Consider the following 25,385-nt stretch of genomic DNA (forward strand, 5'->3'; position numbering starts at 1 on the left):
ATTTTCTATGCAATTACACAGGGTCACACAAGAATATTATGTTTTAGAAACCCACTCAAAAGCATATTGCTCTCTAAGAGTCCAATCCGGAAAATGGTTCCTCACTTTAGTAAAGTTGCTCGTAAGCATTTCTGGGAGTGGGGCCTAGGAGACATTTTCCTTTTTATGCTTTCTTAAACAGTTTATGTGATAGTAACAACAGGAAGATAAATTACTTTGAATGGTAGCAATTAGAGAAATAAGGAGTGTGATAGATTTACCATGTGGAAAACATCTCTCACACATTTTCTTACAGTCATTAAACCTACTTTTAATGACACAACACTGATTTCAGAAAGAAACAAAGTTTATTTGATGAATATAAACAAGCTGATCAACACTAAATACTTCCCATACACATGATAACAATGTTATGAACTCTAAATACCTTGGTACTTTACACTTCTACTAGACATTAAATTACAATGACTGTCTAATACATGCCCACTGGTAATTTCTAGGAATTCCTTAGTTTCATATCAATGTCCTTAACCATATATCAATATCACAATCCAGAACATGCCACTCACTTGGAAAAATTATTACAAGAAGCACTATCAAATGAGGATCTAAGGTAAATAGGGAATACTGACCCATTGCTGCAGAACATCACATTCAAACGTCACCCTACACACACAAAAAAAACATTGCAGATATAGTTTGTGTCAACACATCTGAGGTCTTTTCATAAACACTGTTTAAAAAGTAAATTGAAACCCACTTTCAAATGAAAGTCAATGTGCAGGTACGTGCATACTGGATACACAAAATTCATTAAATACAAAATTCATACTGTACATTTAAATGAAAGAAAGAATGTGCAGTACAAGACTGATCTCACAATAAAATAATAATCATTATCTTAAATGTTAACCAAAAGTTGGTTTGCTTCTTTACACTTAGAGGGGGAAAAAAACCTACCAAACGTTGCTCAAATAAAACATTTCCCAACATCACAGTGTTTATTGTAAACCCCGAGATTCTATTTTAGTATATGAAAAGATTTTCTCCAAACATCATAGAGTATCACATGAAATGAAAAGAAAAAAAAAAAAAGAAAGAAAGAATAAAGCAATTTTAGATGAAATTTTCCTCTTTAGGGGCTAACTTGTAGGCCCTGATAAAAGTTTAGATCAACACTCTTACCAACATGAGTGGAGCAAAAATGCCCCTAACATAATATCTGTGACAAAATTGGCACATACATATAAATATCTAACTATACAGCTTTGTATCTGTGACCCTATTTCCCCCTAGTTTATTTCCTACTTCAAGTATTCAGTTGCAGAGTTAAGGTAAAGACCTGATTGTAAGAGACACAGACGATTGTCCCCTACTGCGACAACAAATTTGTCATGAGAAACTAGTTTTGTTGTCTGTTTCCAAGTGCAACATTTGTCATATGTGCTAAATATACTCCCAAAAGCTTTGCTGTTTCAAAAACAAAGATCTAAAATGCCATTGATAGTTAAAGGACAAACGTTTTAAACATGAATGAAATTGGGATTATCTATGCTATACTAATTCTATACATTTTACTCTACTTACTGAAGACAGTAGCATCCAGCAGGACTCCTGCTTGAATAAATTGCTCTTTGATTGCACCAAGAATTATGGTACAAATAAATAAAATATCATCTCTAGACAATTTTAAAGGGATTACTATGTATGGCTCATGTAGGATGTTTAGGGTTAATTGCACCACAGGTTCAAAAAATAATTTTTCTAAATTCAGTGCAAGACTTTAGGAGTATCCATTTAGATTTCTCTTTTTTACAGCAGCAAAGAAAAACTACTAAGGATTAAGGCCACCCATGCTTAAATTTATTGTTTGTCCTTTAAAAATGCAGATATTCTATTCCCGCTCCCATCAGCATGGAAGCAGTTCTTCCATGGACAAAAAGATGACTCAATAAAACAGCCAAACATTTGCACATGTTTGCCAGACTGACTGAAAATGTTCATGGAGTCCTAAGGATCCTCTCCTTGAGAAGTGGTAGAGATTTGACTATCAGTTATATTCTCTCACTGAATGTAACAGCTTCACATTTTTATTTTTCCTTGTATGTGCTTTAAATTTATTTTACTAGATATATTTTGTTGATGCAAACAGCCAAGTGCTGTTTGTTCATTGGTATTTTCTTCTTTAACATCTAAGATTCATTGGGATCCATGTTGGAGACAGTTTTTCAATGTAGAAAATAATAACAAACAGTTCCTCATTTACAGGAGACCTAGTGCATATACTGTATTCACAACAATCTTAATTTTTGTTGGTTTTTTGTTTGTTTTGTTTTTTGTGGTTTTTTTTCTTGATTTTTTTTTTCTCAAAGAGTCCCAGCTTTTATTGTTGAAAACCTGTATGCATTTGGATGGTAAAAGGTTGATACATCCTTGTGTATATGTCCATATATATACATACTTACGTATTTATACATGCCTCAAGCTTTTACCATCCAAGAACAGATAACATCTTGTATATAATCTTATATTTATGCTCAAATTAGATGTCCTATGCATTGTCAGAGACACACACCATATTTTCATAAAGCTAATCTTTATCATCAGTTATTAGTACCAAAAATTGATTTCATTTCCAACCTGGCCCAGAGCTTAATACCGGTTATACTATCAAAGTGTTTTGGTTTTTGTTTTGTTTTTTAATTATTATTATTTTTATCAGTAGATATAAGAAAACAGAGGAGGGTAAAGGCTTGGTTTTATTTTTTGGAAAAGCCCACACCTAACTGGGTATAGGATTAATGCCAACACCCTTATATAACATTTTACTAATACCTCTTTGATAATCTAGTGCAATAGAAGTGATACATTAGAATAGACTAGGTAAAAATCAGCAAATGCAGATACCACATCTAAGAGAATCTGAATTACTTGTTAAAATTAATATCAATTTACCAAGAATTAGTTAAATAACCTGTTTAACTGAACTTCATTAAACAATAATATTCTGAACAGATGGTTTCTTAGTGAAAACAGAATAACTTGCAAGATCCATTAAAGACAGAAATGAAGCTCTTGTAATTTCTACTTGAGTCTCCTTCATTATTTTCCAAAGTATCTAATTTTTTAGTAGACTACAAGAAATAATGGAGAAAATGCCAATTAATGCAGCATTTAATTAGGTATCAACCTTAGCATTCGTTTTCTGCATCTGTGATCTTCTCCAGGATATCATGGTCATGTTTGGAGATCCAGTGCAATAGATTATCATCATTACCTTCCAGCGCTACATTTTTTCTCTTCCTCTTTCACTAGTTCCTCTGACAACTGTAACAAGGAAACAAAATATTCCAATTAATAACATGATCGAAGCATTCAAAACATCCTAGTTCTCATCTAATCAAGCTTGTCATAGACATCCATGGGTATGTTGATTTTCTAGGGACTAAGGATTAAGTAAGGATTTCTATTCTATTTGAACCCACTTAGTATGTCTATGGGGTGGCAATTAGTTTTACAGCTGATTTGTATGACAAGATTCCCCCTAAATCAGAAAATTTAAATTTAAATTTAAATCTGTTCTGATCTATAAGCACAGTAGCTTTGAACTGGAAATGCTATTAATAAAACTAAATATTTTTATTTTGAAACCAGAGAAATCATCTATTTATTTCAAGTCAGTTCTATGGCAGGTGAGAATATGCAGTACCTCTAGCAACTCTCCAAAACCGAAGGTACTGAAAGCAACATTTGATTGTTATATTTTAAGCACTTTAAGTCCACTTTAATTTACAAAACAGTAGAGAAAGATTTTATGGATACAAGAACCTCAGATTTATAAAATTTTAAATATACAACAATCTGTTCTGGGTTTTTCAGCCATGCAGTCACTAATCAATGGTTTGGCTGGAATTGCTGAAATCTAGGGGACTATGAGTGGTAACTGGTGTAAGCCCAAATCAGTCACTGGAAAGAGCCTTCCTGCTTTCCATGGGCTTTGGATGAGGCTCCGTGTCTGATTATAAGTGACAACAGAGTGAGGCCTGAATGATTTTTATTGTCACACTAGTTCTGCTGCAAGCAAAAAGCACAGTATTCTTGAACAGGGAGCAGTGAACCAGCCTTGTTCACATTATCTGTATATCAGATGAGTGGGGGGAATTAAATGATTCCTTTACAGGGCAGTTGTTCATTTATTTTCTGACTTTGTTTCTAGAAAAGTGGGAATGCATTATGTATGGGATTCTCTGTAGTTGCCCTTGCATTTATGTAACTTTAGAAGTTTTCAGAACATCCAATTTTATGAAAAAGCAATTTCCACAGAATGCTTATACTTTTGGTATACAGCTGAAAAATTGTTAAATTTTGTAAATAGAACTAGTTGACTAAAATGCCGCTTTAAATTGTAGAAGCTAATATTTATCAGAGTAATTATGCTGCAAGTGAAGTGAAACACTGCTTACAGAATAAACTTGCAAATGATTTTAAATCCCTATTTTCAAGTTCACGTCTGTGTGGCAAGCACATATAACGGTTTATATAATACAAACTTAGATGAATAATTTTACTTTTCCAATGGGAGGTTGGTACAATTCTTCTGGTTAAAACACTTAGGGACTAATCCAAAGCCCACTGAAATGTGGAAGGGTTCCCACTGATTTTAACAGGTTTTGGATCTGGCCCTTGAGTGGAGAAAAAATGACTTCTGCAGAGCTGGAAAGCCAGGGAGTTCCTAAAGTAGATCATGTTACTAGTTCTGGCACATAAAATCTTTGCAAACTTTTTATGAAAACTGTAAGTCAGAGCATGCATTGCGTTTTGTGAACTGTGCATAGCTCCCATTCTTTTGTGTTCCGAGTATTTCTTAATCATCATTCAAAGAGATATATAGGCATAGGAAGCACCCATATAAATTAACGAGGAGAGTATGTTCCAGAAACTGTAGCACAAAAATGTCCATATTTTTAAACAGGTTTGCTAAAACATAATCATAGCAAATCTTCTATACACTTGATATTTTACAAGCTAAAGTTCCTTTGCAATTAACACTCATTTATGCTCTTAAAAATAAGAAACCAGAATAAAGTGTCTAATCCGAGGAGCAGCAACAAATCACAAAATACAATCTCTCTCCAGCTTGCTCCCCACATTTTCATTGGGGTTTTAGTATAGAATGAAACCCCTGAAAAAACCCCACCCACTTAATCAACCCACCCATTCATCAGGAAACCATACATGTATTGGAAATGTAACAAAAACTGGTTCACCACAGGTAGGAAATGCAAAGTATTTCTCAAGTAAGTCAAGTAAATATATAAAAGGATATTGCTGTCAAATACCAACTGAGGTTGAGTAAATTAAATTTATATTTGTTTCTTCAATGCTGTACTTGGTATAGGTCACTGAACCTCTAAAACAGAAATAAAATTTGGTAACATACATTGGGCCTGAGATTCAGCAGTGCTCCAGCTGAAATGAATGTCTTATGAGTTTGGCACCTCTGACAGTCCATTAGATACCAGTCAATGAAAACAGCAGAAGGATGTGAAGATATAAAAGTGTAGTAGCCCACAAATATTTGTTCAGATTGTTTTTCCTTTGGATAAAGACACCTGCCTGATTACTACTTTTTACCTCCAATCCTTTCCTCTCAGCAGTGATTTGCAGAAACAAGCTGGAGAGGGTGGGTAAACACAAAGGGGTTAAAGGGGAAACTGTTTAATAACAGTAGTAAAATGCAGGCTATTTTTGACATCTGGGTTAATGTCCATTATGCTCCATATGCTTTCCAAATGTTTGCAACAAGCACCCAGATACAAAAACAGATACCCATTCACATAGGCTTAAATGGCCCTCTCCTAACCTGTTACACATGGTACCTACATAAAAGGCCAACAACTGATATGGTAATTAGTGAGTCAGAAAGAGAGGGAATAGCCACTTTATTGCAGGGAATTGGTATCTGACCAAATGTTAGTAGAGAAGGATATCATTAATGAAAACCTGCTAGGGCTATTTCTGCTCCTTAATCTATGACAAGGCATCTGCATTATAACGTGACATCTTTTAAAAAGCTGTCAGGACAAATTCCTCAGTTTCCTTCTCTAGACTCGTTCATCATTACCGCGTTCAGCGTACCAACAAACCATGGGAAATTATTTCATTTTCTGAAAACAAGTAACTAGACTGAAAAGTAGTATTTAAAAAATAAGGCTATAACTCATAAAGTCTTTCTCAAGTGACCTCCTGGAACTCAGCTGTGCCTCTTGCAACAACAAACTCTAAATGACAGGAAGAAAAAAAAATGCATTCTAAATTTTTACTTTTGTCTGTGCAAAACCATGAAAAGAATGACACAATTAACTAAGACAAAGCCCTGGCATGGTACTGTTCTGAATTCTGTCCCTGCCACTAGCTTATTGTGTGACTAAGGAAAAAGTTGTATCATTTTTCTGTGCCTAACTTGCTTTTGCTATAGCAGGGATAACATCAGGCTCCTCACAGGAATTTGCAAGGCTTAATGTTTGTAATGTGCCTTAATAGTCTTGGATGAGTGCTAAGTATTATTATTTTTCAGTTCCTGCATTTGATTAAAACTGAAATAACACAGTAAAAATTAAATTAATATATTAAGTTACAAGTAAAGAGCAAGCATGTGGTTTGTGGAGCTACTTGTAACACTTTTAATACGAACATGTATTACAGACTAGGTGATTCCCATGGTTTGTAATGACATGTACCATGTGGGCATAACTTAACGACTGCAGAATCCCCCCAGATGTTTGATTCAGCCAAAAATCTGTTCGTGGCTTCTGTGCAAGCCCAGAGCTCGGACCAGTGGGAGCACTGTGGGCTGCTTTTCCCCTGCCCCTGAAGTGCCATTGCAAATATGATCACAGCCCAGATATTTGCAACTCAGCACAAGACACAATATTACGTAGCACAGATCAGCTGGAGTGCTCGCCACCATATAGCTCCCTTAATATAGGATAGGAAAATGGCATGATATGTACTATTTGAACTTCCCTGTCATTACAGTCCCAACAATAAATACTGGTTTTGCTACTTCCTCCTGGCCTAACTCTCATGGAAAGAATGAAAACCCACCTCTCACTTTCCAAAGAATACAGTAACCTGTTAAAGCCTGTTACATGGATGTGAAAATCTCTAGCGAGGAGGGCTGAGAAATAATTAAGACATAAAGTTGTATCCAACCTATGTAGAAAACTTTCAATGCTGAGATGCCAAAGACACCTAAGACACTTGTTGAGCTGAGTGAAAAGGTAAAATCTAGTTTAAATTTATAGCATTCCTTCAGTGTCCCTCTAGGAGTTTGGCTTTTTGCCAGTGTTCCTTGTTAAAAATTTGTTAAACGTGTTTGGCATTAATGCAAACACAAAGTGCTCATTTGTTACAAATTCTATTGGAATGCATTCATTTAAGGCAATGAAGTAGTTACCAGAAAAGAAAAAATGTTCATTAAGTACATTTTAAAAATACAATGATGTATGCGGTGCATAACTATGGCGCCCCAGTGGCTATATAAATATCTGACAGAATAACCACAAGTTGTGTTTGGTTTGAAATTGGAATCTTTTAAACATAACCGATAGAACAAAAACTGGTTTTGTTTGTTGTCAAAACTGATGTTAGTCTTTCTTGTTTAGAACTAGTTAAAATAACCAATGTTTTGGCATACAATTTCTTACATCTCAAATCAATAAAGCCCACAGGTTAAAGTAATGCTAAAGGAAGTTTCTCGATTTGAACGGTAAGTGCAGCACTGCACATTATCTGGAGAACACTGAACACAGAAAGTAAACACCCTGCTTCGAGGAGAACAAATTTTAGTCATTCTTAAAAACTCCACTTAAGGAAATGTTACCTGGGAGATCTGCAACTGTCTGACAACATTCAGGTATGCCTAGGCAAAGGTCTCCTGCTCTACTCTTAACGCACTAATCCTTTCAGAAATAAATAGCTGAAAACTAGTTTACAAAATCCTAATAACAAATCTCTCTCTTATAATAACAACATGAAATATCCCTGATAATGATAATTCGATTTTGAATAAGCAATTCTGAGGTGTATTTCTTAGAGGCTAGAAAATAACACCTTATCTACATTTTAAAAGTAGAACCATCTTTGTTTTTACTTTTTCAATGATTTACAGTTTCTTACAATAAAGCTTAAAGATGGTAAATACATGATTAAAATACATTTTAAAAGAAAGATCCAGAAACTGTGTAATTTAATTAAATATTGAAAGGTTTGCAAGAAATGTCAGTATAAAAAGTTATTTATAAAGACAAAATTAACTTTGTTCCAAGAAGAATTTATTTATCCCATTTGTTGCTATTTATGTTTTAAATTCATTATGCAGTAAACTTCAGAAGGATCTGCAGCTGGTGGTAGAATCATTGCATCAATGTGATGAACTTTCCATATTGCTATAATGCCAGAATTGTTAATCTAAGTAAGGGATAAAAGCAGATACCATTGGGATGAATAAAATAAAATGGATTCAAGCCCTCTAGAGAGTAAGAGTCCTTGAAAACTACTGTAAAATAATATGATAAAATTAGATGAAGTTTATGAACCTTGAGACTATTTGGACAAGGATGTCTTCTCTACTGGGAATGTTTATAAATCAAAATTAGACAAGTGGTATATGAGTTGAAAGACAGCTTTTTTTTTAATAAACAACTTCTTTTCATAAAACAAGTCTAGTCCAAATCAAAGCTCTTCAGAAATATGAGAAAACTCAGCACATATTCTTCAATCTGTCACTTTCCCACTGAATTAAAAAGAGGGTTATGGGGAATGTTAAGGATGGCTTCAGACTAGCACCCTTCAATGGGCTGAGCTGGAGTGTATTGGATATGATGGAAGAATTTCCATCGACTCCAGTGGACCCGAGAGCCACTCAGGGAGGCAGCAGTGACTCAGCAGTGCAGGGCATGGAGCTCTTTGTCAAGACATTTATAACTTCCTTAAGATGCAGCATGTGAGACCATTAAGACTTCTTTTTATTTTTCTTTAAATCAAGCAGAAGTGACAAATAAAGAAGAGCTCTTGGGTAAAATGCTTCAAACAACAAAATTTCCCAATATGATCCTAAAACCTGTCAATTGCAAAGATTACTTAATGAAATTCGAAGGAGCCTTTTTCATCCTTGCTGATGTGGAATGCCATTTATTCTCATGCTAGGGACTAATTAGGGGCCTTTTTTGAAGATCAAGGTTTTGCGATCTCTGCTTCTTAATAACATGGTTTGCCTGTCTGCCACCTGGGACAAGGCAAGGCACTCTCTCTAACTCCTGAACAGCAGGCACTGCCTTAGGCCATTGCAAGTGCAGGCAGGAAACTGATCCTGCCTTCCCAGTCGTTTAACCCCCTCACTGCCGGCCTTCCACAAGCCCACTCAAAGTCCTGAACAGGCAGTGACCAATCTAGTGGGAAAGCACTACTGTAAAACAACAAAAAATGGTGTGGCTGGACATCTGACATCAAGGGCAAAATTACTGTATTGGTGTAGTGATAAAAATGGCATCAGAAACCCAAGCTCTACTTAGAGACTAGATTGGATGCACGTGGCAGTGCTTGCTGCAAATCCACATACCACTTGCTGTGCTCCAAGCAGACAGGCAGTTTGTGTTTCTGGTGGCTGGGAAAAGAAGTGGTTAAATAAAAGCTGTGTCAAGCCCCCAATCTAATAAGTCATCTTATTAGGAAGTTGTGATGCCCTGTTTGCCCTAGCCTGTGGCTTGTCTGCTCCACTGAAAGGTCTCCTGCTGGGACCTTTGTGGCATTATATGAGGTAGAGAAGGCTGCTGCAATATATGAGCCTTGGTTTTGAGCAGCCAAAACAGCAGGAGAACTAAGCTGCAAAGAATTAAACATGTAACAACTTTGTAAAAGCACAGACAGTGATTGAGGTTGGCCCTTTTGCTGTTGACACATTCTGGCCCCTGTAGGTTGTGGTCACTAAGCCCATTAGAGTTGCAGTGTGGCAACATCTAGTTCAGCAAGTTCAATGTGTTTCTGTTTTATTTCTAAATACTGGACGCATGCTGGCAGTGATAGGAGAGCGGAATATGGCACCAGAAATATGTCATAAACACAGTCATCATTGTCAGGGATGTGAAATTACTTTTCAAAGTATTTATTTTTGGCAGATGGAGGTTGGGTATATTTTTGCATTTTGTTAACTGAAATTTAATTGCAACTTGCTGCATGTTTTGTTTAATTTTTTTTTTTTTTTTTTAAAAAGGAACCTCAGGATGCTGTTTTCTCTTAAAAGAGAAAATTTTCACTGGATAGAGAAATCTTTGTTGCTAGAAATTAATTGCAAAATAAACCCAGAAAAAAATGGACCCACTAAAATCTCAGCTGGGATAAGTTTCACTTATGAGTATCCACTTATTTAAATCAGCACTCCCCACTTTTTTTTTTTTTCATTTCTTTAAGATAAAAGATATTTAAATCAGATTTTAAAAACTGGATTGTGAAATGGACAAGAAAGATGAATGAAAGCATGAAAGGAGATATTACTGATATATCTGAGGGGTGATTTAAATTATAAACCCTAATAAGAGATACAAATCAGAATAATATCCCTTCCTATCTCCCCAAGGACTACACTTCTTTCAAGCAACAACAGAAGGTTTCTATTGCACATTGATGAGGATGCTTGTGGTCCCTGAGCTCTGAAGTCTGTTTGCCTTTCCAAACTGCACTGTGGTACCACGTTTTGTAAATCCCTGCAGATTTGTCACTGCCAGGAGTTACCAGTCCGTAGCTACGGAGCAAATGATGAGTTGGCCAAACACTTGTGTATCTGAAACATTTGTCTCTCTCAGGCCTGTTAGGTGTTGCCGCTGCCCGTGTTCCCAAATGAGCTAAAGCTTATGTAAGAGGTTAAATGTGCAGAGAATGATAAAGACAGGTCACGGCTGAAGGAGGGAAGGGGTTGGCAACATTTTCTTCTTCTTTCTTTCCACAGGCATTTCCCTGGTGCCCTCCCGTTTCTTCATGGGTGAGGTAACAGGGCTTTTGCTCAGGCGTGGTCACCCTTTGGGTGCACCCAGCTCTCTGCTGCTGGCAGCGCTGCTCAGGGCTCATTAAATTCCAACTTGCTGATCCACAGAAACGACTGGCCAGTCCTTTTGGAGGGACAAAAATGATGTCAAAGGCAAAGCACATTCTTTGGCCCCCGGTGATGAAGGAGTGTTTCTTTTCTGTTCTTAGGAGTTTGCCTGAACCAAGCAAGGTCATAGCTGTGGCTTTTCTCTGGATGAGGGGAATTTCTAGAATTTGTAGGACTTTTTTTTTTTTTTTTCCTGTCATCTTTTTAGATTTGCTGATAGTTTGGGACTAGAGGGAAATTCTTAAAATCTCATACATATTTGTCTGGCTGTAGGGAGTATGACTTGGTTTTCACCTCATGCATCCTACCAGAGTCATTCAATATTTAATAGCAAAAATTGGCTGGCTGTTGTGCTTGAATAACTCCAGTTACTGCGGCTGTCACCACACTCTGTTGTTAGAAGCATATTGGCTACTAGATGTTGTACCAGAGTAAATACTAATAAATTTGGTGGTTGTGGTGAGGAAGTTTAATCTAAAAGCATTCCAGCCAACAAGCAGGCATACAAGGGCTGTGCTCCTTCCTTTGAAGTACCCAAAGGCTGGATGGAGTCGGGAGGAAGAGAGGTGGTGAGGGCTGAGTGAAGGTTTGAGGTACTTCATGTGTGGGCCTATTTCTTCCCTTAGGAAAAGGCTGGATTCTTGGCTAGAGAGGACAAGTCTTCTTGGAAGTGCTGGGCATAGTATAGTGTCCTTAGGGCAGATGACTCCAGTAAATTGGCAGAAGTTTGTTGGGATTATCTTTTTCTTAACTAAAAAATAATAATAAAATTAATAAAGTTGCATCTAACGGCTTGCGTCTGCTTTTCCAATCACCTTAGATTGCTTATCTTCTAAAGCTGAGAATAAAATAATGAGCTTCAGAGTATAGGTCTGTGGATCTGAATATTTGTACCAACAGCTATCTGTCCCTATCTATACTTCATAATTCAGGTAAACCATTAACATGCCATTTCATTAGTCTGTTCTGCTAGTTAATAGCCCTGTGCTCTTCAAAGTTAAACTATTAGTTATATTTAAATACTAATTGTGCTGTGGAGGGCATCGTGAGGTATGCTTATTGCATTAATAATAATATTAAAAAAATCAATATGCCAAAGGATATATACCAAAAGCCTGTTTTTCAATACACAAGATATACTTTCATCTTCTTCCCCTCCAAATCATCCTAAATATTTTTTATTTTACATGCTTCATGATATGAAGCTACTTATAAAAGTGAAGTGTACAGTTGCATCTTTTAATATCAAGAAGAAAGAGATACAACTAGGGAAAGTGTTAGTAGGTTTGGTCTATTTGAAGTAAGACCAATGCTGGATCCACTTAAAACTCCTCGAACTGCTAAAGCATTACAATGACTGTGTGTGGCAGTGTGAACATGACCATACATGCTCGACAGCTACTTATTTTTTTAAATACCCATCCAAACAACACACAGCATTTTGAAATCTAACTTGTGTGGTCTAATTATGCAATAATTTTTATACTTTAGGCCCCAATATTATGAGCTTCTCCACAATTATAGGTCTGCCCACGCATTTCTCAGTGCGTGATGGGGAAGACTTAGAGCCCAGTTCTGGTAAGTCTATAAGCATATGTTTTAATTTTTACTATAAGTGAGCCTTAAATGTGAACCTAACATTAAGAGAATGCTTAAGAGTCTACCCTGAAAGGGATTTTACAGACTATCCTTTTACTAAGGACATGCATATAATATGCCACGCAGATCGAAGACCCACAGTTATCAGCATACCAATAATAATAACTATTGCATACAGAGGAATAATAAAATAGCAATAAGCTACTTGTTAAAGCAAAATCTTGCTCCCCCCGGTCTCAAAACACCATCTTTTTAACCATTTATGAACTCAAAAGCATGCAAGTCTGTAAGAGTTAGCAAGATGAGAGGCTTAAATTGCAAGATTTCCAAAGGAGATACTCAGACCTTTCATGCAAGTGTCAAATGACAGGTAAACATATACAACTGAAAATATGAACTTCATTATGAAATCATATAAAATTGCAAGAGCAACATTTTCTACTTGATGCATTTATAAAAAAATGATGCATTGCAATTAAACTGTGTTTAGCAACACATGACTAGTAAATTTATGAGTAAAAATAATCACTACAATCCATCACTAATCACAATTTACGCTGAATAGTATTTTTTTCTAGAGAACACCTAGTTTCCTATGCCTGTTTTCTTTCCCTTCTCAATATCCCATTCTAGCTGTGCACCTTCTATATTTTTTCTCCCTCTATTTTTCTGCTTGCTTAAGCTTTATTTCTCCCTGCTCTTTTTTATTCCATTCTCTACAGCAGTGCTCTTACCACTCTGTCAGTCTCTTGCCAGTCTATGACCAACACATTGCTGAGTGGTTGTACTGGACTATATATAGCTGGACATTGTGTGATATCATCACCATCTACTTTACCTACATATTGCAGTTCTGTTGGTTTGAACAAGATAAAACACGAGGAGAGTAATTCACAAAAGCATTTTTGAGGACAACAATTTGCTAATTAAAAACAGCAAAATAAAACCAGAAGATAATCATGTTGTGCATGCATAACTGTGTCAGCACCACTGAGGAAAAAGAAAAGCACAGAGTGATGCTTGACTCATAGAAACAACTTGGGAAATAAGAATAATGGTGGTACAAACTTTGTTCATTCTTCCATTAATTTTAGAGGAAGTAGCAACAAACCTGGTACTTAAAAAAAAATCTTTTCCACTGAAACAACTGCAAGAAAGACAAGATAGCTTCAGGACTATTTTCTATAAATTTTGTTCTTAATGGACTCTCTAATTCAAGAAAAGAATATCAAATTTGACAACACATCCTAATTGGTCATTAAGCATTCTAAATACAAAGAAAATTATCCAGCTCATGTAGTTCTAATTTTCTGGATTTATTTTTTTCCTCACACTCATATGTCTTGTCTCATTTTCCATCTGAACTTAAAGATATAATACAGGTTACCACTGCTACATACACCTCTACATTCATGTTTATATACTCTGGATATGAGACACAGTGGCCTGTGCTATATAAAGTAGAGTTGGATACAAAGATGTGGGAAATTCAGCAAAAAAGCACAGCTGGACCATGATTTCATATTTGAATTTAGAGTACTGTATTGTGAGGGCTAGAATATAAAATGTGAGGATTAAGTCAAAGAATGTGGTTTCACTGCATTTTTTTTATGAGAAAACCTTGTTTTTACAAACATTTGCACAGATCAAATCAAACTAACATTTTATTAATTTCTCTAAGTTACTTGTGCTTTTGAACAAGCCAATTTTTGTAGCATATACCCTAACAGTAATTTCTCAATTGTTTTATCACCAAAAGCAATTGATTTAGCCAGGAAAAGGTTTTTAACAGAGCTCGACAATTAAGAGTCATGTAAGAACCAACAAAAAACCAGTAATTTTTTCATGCAAGTCATGAGATCCATAACATAGAAAAGGAAGAGGATCAGCCATGTCCTTTGCAGATTTTTTTTCCAATAAAATGTTTTGGGATCTTTATTTTCACTTCATTAAATGAAAACTTATCTTTAATTCTCTGAAGTATGTACCATCTACTAACTGGCATTGCCACGGTAATGATCACAAATATTTTTTTTTTGGCTCACAGAAAATGCAGCTTGTCCCAGTAATAATTTCTAATTTAGCTCTCTTCCAAATTTCGAAGTATGGATCAGGAACAACTCATACCTTCCACTATGCCTATGCAGGAGGAAACAGGGCAGGCCCTCCAGGGAACGCATCCTCCATGCTCTCTGCAATGCACGTGCCCTGAGAACTCAGGGTTCCCTGCTCAATCCGGAACATTGCATTTAATAACCATCCATAGATCAATACCATCCACAAACCATTTAGCACTGTTCTGGTTTCATTCATACTTGTGGTCTCTGCAGTTGGCATGGCAAGCCTGGGCAACAGTTACATGATATTTGAGTAAGTGTTGCTTGTATTATATCTAGAGTCCACTGTCTGCTCATTTCACCAAGTGTCCATATTGTGGGAAAATTTACCAGTCATTTCATATTCACGCCCTTCAAACCACTCGTGATTTTAGAGACTTCTCATATTTCTACTTCTTTTCCAAACTGAAGAATTATATTGCAATAGCCTCTCTTTACATAGAAACAATTTGAAATCTCTATCATCATCCTTTTTTCCTAGCCTTTCCTGTGCTCTCCATTCTTTCTCAGTGGCTTATCAGAAATGTGTGGTGTAGCAAAGATGTGGGCAAACTTCGAACAAGTACAGGGGTTGAAAATGGCTTGATGTTTAGGTGTCTATTTCTTTCCTAAATATTTATAATATTGTTTGTCTTTTTGATTACTGCTACAAATAAAGCTAAATTTTTTGGAGGACTATGCACAATAATTGCAAAATCTCCATCCTGAAGAGTAACGGCTAATTTATGTACTGGCATATGGTATGTAGCGTTAGGGTTGCTTATCTCCCATATGCCTCCTTTTACATTTATCTAAAGGAAATTTCATCTGCTGTTTTACTGCCCAGTATCTCAAGTCACTGCAACCTAGATTTTGAATTTTCAGAATTCCTTCAATCCTGCAGAGGAACAAAATAGATTTCAAAACAATTTCATGGGAAATTCCCATTAAATATCTCTGGTTTCTCAAAAGAATGAGCTGAAACTTTCAGGGCAGCTGGGACTGAGGGAAGGCAACAGACATATTTCTATTCTGTGCCTAATTCAACAAAACGCCAATCCACGCTTGTGGAATCCTTTTCTGTGCTGGTGTTGCTGGCTGACACAGTGTCAGCATTTTTTCAGGATTATGCCATTATCAGCCTGTACAGGGACCCTTTAAAACAGCTGAAATAAAAGGGTTCTTTTTGCATATTTATGCCATCCTGCTCTGAGCACTTCCTGTCGGCCCCAGTAAATCTCTTTGCTAAATTTCAATCGACTCTCGTGGTGTTCCAGCTGTTAGATAAACTTCCAAGGATATTTTTGTGACAGGTACAAACCTAGACAGGAAATCTCAAGAAGAAATCCTAAATTAATTATATGTCAACATTCAAGCCACAAGAAGGAGCAATTGTCATAAATTTTTGAAAGTTAGAATCCAATTTTAGTTGTAAGTGCAAAGAAGTTCACTGACTCAGTTGTGAGTCAGTGCCAACAAAATAATATATTTCACATTCTTTAACAGCTCGCTTTGGCTAAACATAGAAGGGAAGAAGCTAAGATTAGTGAACTGTATATTTAAATCACATAAAAAGACTAGAGACGTGAACCAGTAACAAATTGTAGATTTACAAATTATAATTCAGTATTGCCTAATTTTCTCTCACCTTTTTGAAAACGCGTACAAAATATAATCTAATTTTGTACTAAATGAAAAAATCTTCACTACCTGAAAGTCTGATAATGCTGCCAACAACATCTTTCTGCAATACCACACAACACGTACCCCCGCTCTCTTCCTCTATAGACACACACCATGCATTTTGTTTGCTTTATGAATGCTGGTAGTATCGAGTAAGCAAGGGGCCGAGAGGGTTGAAAGAGTCCTGGCCCAGAGAGCATTGCCCATGTTTCTCTGATTGTAGCATTAGTATGGATTTCTTGACAGCTTTTCCAGCTCCTCTGCCACGTGCCCTTGCAGCAGCTCTGAAGGCAGCATCCAGGACACACGGGCAGTTTGAGTGCTCTGCAGCCACCACCAGCTGTGCAGGTGGCAGAGATTCCCTATCCTGTTCCCCCAATATTCAAAACATTTTCCTGGGAATGCTGTCAAATGCCATAACCCTGGCTGTGCTCCTGCCCCGCGGCGCTCCCCCAGCAGCGCAGGCGGCAGCGGTGCACATCCTATCCGACCCATCAGCTGGGCACAGCTGGGAGCAGAGCTCTAACCCAGCTGAGAACAGCTGAGAAAGCCAACCACTGGGTGTCAAGTCAGGTCCTACAACAGCAGCCTTTTGCTCTAACCTGGTAGGGTGGCCTTTTCCAAACCCATTGGCCTAAAGACCCTAAAGGGAGAGTTTTGAGATACCTGTTCTCTCAGTACAGAGAAAAATGTGTCCTGGGAGTAGGGAAAGAGGGAGGGAGAGAAAATACATTAAGCTTTGCAGGCTGCATTTTTCAACGCAGCTTTGGGGCACATATGGGAGATGGTTGTGGTCCTCATTCTATCACCAGGTCTCTAACAAGCCCTGGCAAACAGCTGAGCAATGCACTGCTCTAAATCCTGCAGTGTTGGTACAGACCTCAGGATGCTGTACCTGTCTACCACGTACAGAGCTGGCAGTGAGAAACTGTGTTGGCCACAGCCATTACTCCCACCCTTGGCAGAGCTCTGCACCACCAATGGCTATTGGCTACATAGCCCAGCAACCATCACTCACGTAAGAAAAGCTCAAGCAAGGAGATGCAGCCACCTTCCACATGCAGAGGCAAGACAAAGTGAGCAAGCTAGAGAATCTGCTCTACAGCAAGAAGAGTTACAGCTCACAGGGAGAGAAAGATAGTTCAGACTATTGACAGGACAGGCTAGAAAACAGTCATCTCGCACAATGGGCATGAGGCCATGGCTGAGTATTCTGTTCATAAACAATATCCTTTTATAAAATGCAGGTAAGATTCCCCCTGCTTCACTGAGTGCTTTTTCCTCACAGATGAAAGACACTAAAAGCATCCATCCGAAGCCTATGGAAAACAGAGTCTTACAAATTATTTCAGTGGAGCCCTGTCAAAATAGTCCCAGGAAGCAAACACTCAGACCCATCCGCAGGCAAAACTTGGCCCACAGCATAAATAGGAATACATCAGAAATCCAGCAAGGCACCAGCAGGAACATACTGCACTTAACCGACCACCTTGATTCTGTGTCTCTGAAATCCTGTGGATAAATAACTATTTATGTCACCCTGGGAGAAAAGGAATGTATGATATGGCTACGAAACCACCTGGACTTTAATATATAAAAAGTGTTTTCACTACTTATGGAAAGCTAGACATGTAAATTACACTACCTTTAGCAGGAAAAAATATGTGCCAAACACCCTGCCTAGGAGCAGAACTCAGGAAGAATAGGGGCATGGTCATGCCAGTTTTGCAGTGTTTTCTTTTACAAGCCTGTTTTACTGCTGAGGTGGGGGAGACCAGTGTTATTGCTTCCTCAGAAAGCTGTTCTCACAGGATTTGACTATTGGTCATGAAAATCTTATAAGGTCAGGCGGTCCTGCAAGATTTTAACAAATTGAGTGTTTAACTGCGTTCCGAAGATTTTCGTTATGTCCATTTCTAAGGTGGCAATTAATCCCCTTACAAATGGCTATCCCCTGGGAAACCAGAATTACATAGAAGCAAATCTGGGGATATGAATTAAATTCCCTTGAAAATTTACACAAATTGGTTATAAAATTATTTATCTACTTTCAGAATTTCCACATGGACAGATAAATCTGGTGTTATCAGCAAAATTGTATCTGCATATTTACTGTGGAAATAAATTGGCCTAGCCCAGTTTCTGGAGACATCATTTTGCAAGAACAAGACACACAGCCACAGCATCCTACACCATTAGAGGTCCCCTCAAGGCTGACTGTTAGCATTAGAACATTAGTAATCTGTGTATTTATCAAAATGTGGACACTAGAGTGGCTTGAAGTAGTTTCACTTCCTCTTAAATGATAATAAATTGGCAGCGTGAGTGTTGACTGCCTGAAATGCAACTTCATTACTTCAGAGGTTAATGGAGCAACCTCTCTCTGTTGATCTTCCTGTCACCATTGGCTACAAAAGACTCTCTGACACAGTGCAGTTTTCAGGAGAGGCACAAGTATAACAGAGATTAACCACATCAAAAAGAATACTGTCCCACTCCATTATATTCTGCAAAGCTGGTGTGCAGTAAATCACAATGGCCAGCAGTGTGATCTGGCTTGTCTGAAAATAAAATTAGCAAAAAAGAGGTGATGATGTTATATGACTGAGAAAAATACATTTTCATCTTAGAAAGAACTGAAAAGTAAAGAAGAGAAGAAAAAAAGGAGGAGAAAGGGAGAGGAGAGGAGAGGAGAGGAGAGGAGAGGAGAGGAAAGGATACAAAAAGAAAAGAGAAAAAAGAATGTTAGGAGGAAGAAGCCTATAGCTGCTGATTAAGGATCACAGCACAGACAGCAATTTCCATTAATTTCTCCATGAAGGAGAATGCACAGCCTTGCAGGGCTGGCTTTGGAGTCCATAAGGGAAGAGGTGCCTGGGTGCTCTCTGAATACTCTCCTGTGCCCTAGAAGGAGTTTTGCCACCCCTCCAAAACTCCAGCTAGCAAGGTGTGTGCTGCTGCCTCCCCCTTGTCTTAGGGACTCGCTGCTCATACGAGAAGGAGGGAAGCTCCATATGAAATCCCAGATGAACGTGGGCTCTCTCCAGTAATGGGGGATATTACTTTAAATAGCTCAATAACACTACAGCTTGGCTATCTCCTCCTCTGTGGGAGAGGAGAGGAGAGGAGAGGAGAGGAGAGGAGAGGAGAGGGACCAAACAAAATGTAAATAATTTAATTATGATGTAAAGTATTAGGAGCTACTGACCTTGAGCTATTTTGCACTAATTCTATAGAATCCCTCTTGTATTTCTTACAGAAAGCTACACAGCGATTTAGCCAAACTACTATTCTTTTGAAGGCTGAATTCATGCTTTTGCAGGAGATGAACTCTGACAGGATAAGAGTAGGAGGTGGCCACTAAGATTCAAAGAGGATTACATTTAATGCTGGTTAAGCGAATAACCCACTGAATGAAAATGTATTCATTTAGGGAAATGTGCTTCTTGTTATATGTTACTGCCCTGAAATGCATGGAAGGTGTGATAACTTTTGATAATTCATAGCTCCTGTTGATCACTAACAACAAAATGAACGTGTCCCTCACAATTCTGAACAGAGAACATTGCCCAAGGAAGCAGAACATTCTATACATCCCATACACAAATAATTGGAAGTCACCTCCAAGAACGCAGATTACTCCTTTCCTACAAGCAGTAGCCGCTTTGTCAAAACACTAACCTAAATTCACAATAAATACAGGTCAGTTCTCTTTTTGTGAATATGTGGATGAAATGAAATTTCTCATTAGAAATGTTTCTTTTTGTTTAATATTACTATTCAGCAGATTAACAGATGAATACATAACTAAGAGTACATCAGACATGCAATTACAGCACTGTAAATGCATGCACACATCAAGTAATTAAATGCACAGTTGTGCAAACAATTCAGGTGTGTTTCAGGTCACTTCTATTCACTCTCCACTTCCCACCCCGGCTAGTGTTTGGGATGGTGTTTAGCAAGTCTGACAACATGTCTACAGCAAATATATCAAATTCCCTTGTTGAACTCTTATCTTTTGGAAGTTACAATTAGAGGTGAATACCTTTGAGCTTGAAACACATCAACCAGAATGAAAGCATCCACTTCCTACACACAGTGGCTGGTACCTGGACTTCATATTTGAAGGCAACATTGATAATAAGAAGTGTCTGCTGATAGTTTAAGGGAGGAGGAACCTACTGGAAATCACAGGAGATAAGGAAGATCGGGATTTCTTGCTGGAGAAGCAAACTAGGGGTGAGATTTCAGGAAGAAAATCCTCTGACTGCCAGAGCAACTGTCACCTTCCTAGCCTGTGATCTAGGTGTTGTGAACAATGGGACAGGAATTCAGTCATCATCTCTGATCCAGTTAGTGACTCCTTTAAAGACCTTAGGTAAGTTGCTTATTTTCTCTGTATCAAGTTTTTCTCAACTGTAAAAATCAAAAAAGCAGCCACTAAACCTGGAGAAGTCCCTTACAACCTACAGATCAAAGTGGAATGTAAATGCTAAGCTTTTTTCTATACTACTACACCACTTTCAGTTTCTTTAGGTTGAAAAAGATACATAGCATTATCTGAGTTCAGGCTGATTAGAAACCATGGCTTACCTTTGAAAAGAGTGAATAGGTTCTGGATGACAAATTTGAAAAAATTAATTTTTTTTTCACTTCACAAAGCCTTTCTCTAACTTAGGATTCAAGAATGCATTCCACCAATTTGAAGATGTGTTTTGCAGTAACTGCTATGCTGCTGTAGAAAGATAATACTTTGGTGAATGATTTAAGAAAAAGATTGAAGATAAAAAATTGGTAGTTCAATGGTATGTTGACCCCATGAATGTCAGAGAGTTGCAAACGTCTCTATTATGCATTGCAGACTCTATCAGTAACACAGCCTAACAAAATACGTGTGGCTACAGATAGACCTTGGACAAGATGAACCTTGGCAACACCTTGGACAAAGGTTAAGCTACAGGAAATAAGAAACTTCTACCAAAAATCCTAATACAACAGAAACTTTGTATTTTCTCAAACAGTAGTATCTTATTACTGAGGCATCAGGTTTTATTCATGTTGATGTGTATATTTACAGATGCCGTAACACCCAACATTGTAGCACAATAGTGCGCTTTTATCTGAGAGTGAGCAGTTCCCATTCTCAGCATGTCATCGGAATCAAAGCAACATCCTGATTTACAAAAGCAATTGAGCATAGACATTTTCTAAAACAACTACTATTAACTCCATTTTAATGGCATGTATAGTTTCCAGAAAAGTCTAAGGTAGGTAAAATAATCCTAATATTTCAAAAAGTTCTTGGAATGGAAATATCCTGTATCTTTAAAATAGATTCTAAGTTTGCATCCTGAACTTTTTTTTTTTTTTTTAAATAAAACCCCCTTGGTTCTTTCTTCATTAGAATTTTTAACAACAAGGGCAGAAATCTTAGATGGAAACCCATAACAATGTATTTTTCAATGAGATGTAGACTTTAGAAGGATTTTATTTGCAAAAAAGAAATGCTTTTTTGATCTTTATGTCCATTTGCATGGTAGAAGTATTCAAAGGAATGAAGTATTACTGTCATTAGTAAGTAAAAGAGATATCAAGTGTACTTAACTCAAAGATTATCCATCAGAAATGAAAGAAAACAAAGACCCTACAAGTATGAGATAGCCTCTTTTTCTGTTGGCTGAAATCTTTCATATGGTATATAATGCTGGCAAAACAAAATTTTTCTATTCACCTTTTTCCCTATTGAAAAGTAATGCTCTCTTTATCTAACCTTTTCTAAACCACCATTGAAAATTGTATTTTCTGATTCAAACAAAACATTGTTTTTCTTTCTGCCTCATATGGCTAATAATAAAGACTTGAGGTAAATCTCCCTACAGCTGCTTTCAGTTCATTTTAAGTCAATGAAACCTATATAATCCTGTAATACAGTCAATTGTTTCTTTTCTACTAGGCCTGAAGGGCTGCAAGCTTAGAAAGGGAAGAATTACTGTTTTGCTTTTAAGCACCTATTAATATTTTGCCCCTCTAGCAGTTCTTTTTTCCCCCTTTGAAGCCTTTTCCCCACTAAATTAATGTTTAACAATTAAATCAAGCTGAAGGAGATCTTAAAAGATCTAGACAATTACTGATTGGGTAGAAGAACAGCCCTTTAATTCAAATGGGAAACATCTCTGAAATGATGGTATGAGACCCCACAACTAATTACATAATTTTCTGCATCTGAGAAAACATGAGCTGAGAGAATGCAAATAGAGCCACACATGTAATATCAGGAAGAAAAGCTGGAACTCTAACATCTACCTATTATCTTTGAAAATAGAGTAACTTGTAAAAAAACAAGCTTTGTGCTACTAGATATACAGAATAAAAATGTAACTTTACAAAAAAAGAAGAAAATCCAAGGGATGGCATCACTTTTTCAGGCAAGTATTACCCCTACACCTAGAATGGCAATACTAACTCTCTATATAAACATCCCAAGCAGGCCTAAGAGCCCTTTCGAAATTGTATATTCTTTGTATACATAATATACTTTTGTGTACTTGTAAGATACAAGTGTTCTGAGTTTCCTGCTTTCTTCTATCGTAATGCACGTGTTAACTTAAAAATATATCCACAGCTGAGTAGTAAAGTACAATAATGGAGTTTTTCTGTTAGGCCTGAATAAATAGAGTTTGTTCTGAATGAAAATCCTTAACCTGAACTCAAAAGCTGGTTAGAAACCGCTTCCTTTGTCAGATCCTCTTAGCACCCAGAGAATTGTCTGCCCCCTTGATTCAAACAGTCCTTTGCGTACTGAGACCTAATCAGTTCCATAACCTCGTGTGCCTCTCCAGACCTCACAAATACTTTTGTGTGTGCTAACACTCCAAATACTGTTCTTTTTCCCTCCTAACTCAAGAAAATGTCATCTGCTTTAAGCAGAATATTGTGATTAGCCTTGGTTCTTAAAAAGAGCCAGACTGAATTATGACCAGGGAGTGTTTGGCCCAAATGTGCAGTACCAAGACCTAATTAACAGAGTCAATGGCTTCATCCTACTTCCAGCATAGCTACATGCAGAAACGGCTACGGGCACCTACTAGAATGTCCAAGGAAATGACGGATTGTACCAGCAGAAACCAAATAGATCCGTGGTGTGAAACTTCTGGAAAAGGACCCATGCCTTTTAAGTTTGTTCGTCTCATAAGGATTAGGGACAGACGTTCAATGAGCCAGACACCTAATTTCCTGATACGTCCTCTAACGTATTTCTAAAGGAACCTGACTCTTCCTGATTCCAAATATATGAGAAAACAGCACGAGATACTTTAAGTTGCTTGCACTTAAATGGTTGAACTCTTAGGGAACTTGAAGGTTTTGTTTGCTGTTTCAATGTCACCAAACTATAGCTATTCCTTAAACATTTCAGTAATTGCACACTGTTCTCCTGCAAGATTTTGAGTACTTCCTACTACGAGACAAGCCACAGGTAAATGAATTTTAAAAAAATCCCAGCAGATTTTCACAATTCAAATACTTGCTTAATATTTTAGATGTAGTTTTCTCTAATTCAACAGTTTTACTCGTCCCTAGATAGAATCAAAACATGATCTAAGGAAAAAGTGTTATTCATTTTTATGAGTCATCAAATCATTTTGAAACACCGAGCACGTTTTAGCTCACCATCTGTTATATAACCTCAACGCAAAGTAAAATTATTATGCATTTGGCTAGAAATCTGAATTCCATTTTCAGAAAAAGGTTGAGATGACAAACAGACTACTATGAAGGACACATTCAGCCAACTGAAAACATTCTAGCACTTCCAGGAATTAAGCCTCTCATTCCTATAATAACAAAAAAAATCACTGACATAAGAAGGTCATGTCCTTTCCTGCTTTTGATATTTTTTTTTTAAATATAAATACCTTTAGAGTTTTATATTATTCATTTTAAATGTTTCATTTCACCAAGCCAATTATATGGACAATATATTTCCCAATACAGACTGTAACTGATTCATGAATGTGTGCATAGCTGAGGCATATGCACTGAAAAGCTATACTCAGTCAAATGCCTTCTTTTTGTCCGCAGAAAGAACACATATGTAACAACTTCATGTTTGTGTAATTTACACAACATGCTGTTAAAAATCAACAAAACTAGGAATCACTTGTATGTTACACAAAAGCCCCAGAGACATTCTATAATAACCCTTCATTTATGGTCCTGAAAGGAATTGACTCTCTCAAGGAAATACATATGCTGAGGACCAACACAAGCCCCAGCCCCTTGCAGACAGTGAGCACAGGCTCTGCTCATGGGTCCCCTCCACTTAGTGCTTGTTTGGAAATTGTCTGCGTGTGAGTGGGTGGGAGGGGTGAAATCCATGGGGCTGTGACTGAGGAGGCAGCAAGAGGAGGAGATGGAGCTGGGCAAATCACGTGGGAGCTCAGGGGCTCCCACCACCACTGCAATCAGTTGAGGGCAGAATGTGTTGGCGGTAGCTCTTAAATGAGGAATCTGAGGTGTGGTTCTAAGTGCACAAGTCTCTACTGAGCAACCAGCACTGACTCCAGCACAGACTTACCTGCTGCCACTTCTTCTGAGTCATTCTGAGTGCTGCCAGAAGCAGCTGTCCCACACAGCCAGTAGGATGCTGAGGCTCAGCCCATCCCTGAGGTCTCCAGCGCCTTCTGAGATGTGGAGAGTCCTATGCAGCCAGATAGCTGGAGAGCTGCTCCCTCACCTGAGCACGATGCACTTGCCAGCGTGCAGAGCAAGGCCTCCCACAGCATGGCAGGAAGGTGCTGGGCTGGTGACTCAGGAAGGGGCACACAGGACAGATGCCAGTAGGAAGGACCATGATG

General features: G+C 37.6%; 1 protein-coding gene across 14 annotated transcripts in view; it reads right to left on the reverse strand.

The window, feature by feature from the left end:
- Positions 1 to 328: 328 nt before the first annotated feature.
- ERC2 (ELKS/RAB6-interacting/CAST family member 2) overlaps positions 329 to 25,385 on the reverse strand; it is a 486,059-nt gene continuing 461,002 nt past the window's right edge. For all 14 annotated transcript variants that reach the window (XR_001412191.1, XR_001412196.1, XR_001412199.1 and 11 more), the window contains one exon: positions 329 to 3,327. The gene's annotated coding sequence lies outside the window, so the exon portion shown is untranslated. The remainder of the gene's footprint in view (positions 3,328 to 25,385) is intronic.

Source organism: Calidris pugnax, unplaced genomic scaffold, assembly GCF_001431845.1.
Source record: "Calidris pugnax isolate Ruff unplaced genomic scaffold, ASM143184v1 scaffold128, whole genome shotgun sequence".
Taxonomy (NCBI): domain Eukaryota; kingdom Metazoa; phylum Chordata; class Aves; order Charadriiformes; family Scolopacidae; genus Calidris; species Calidris pugnax.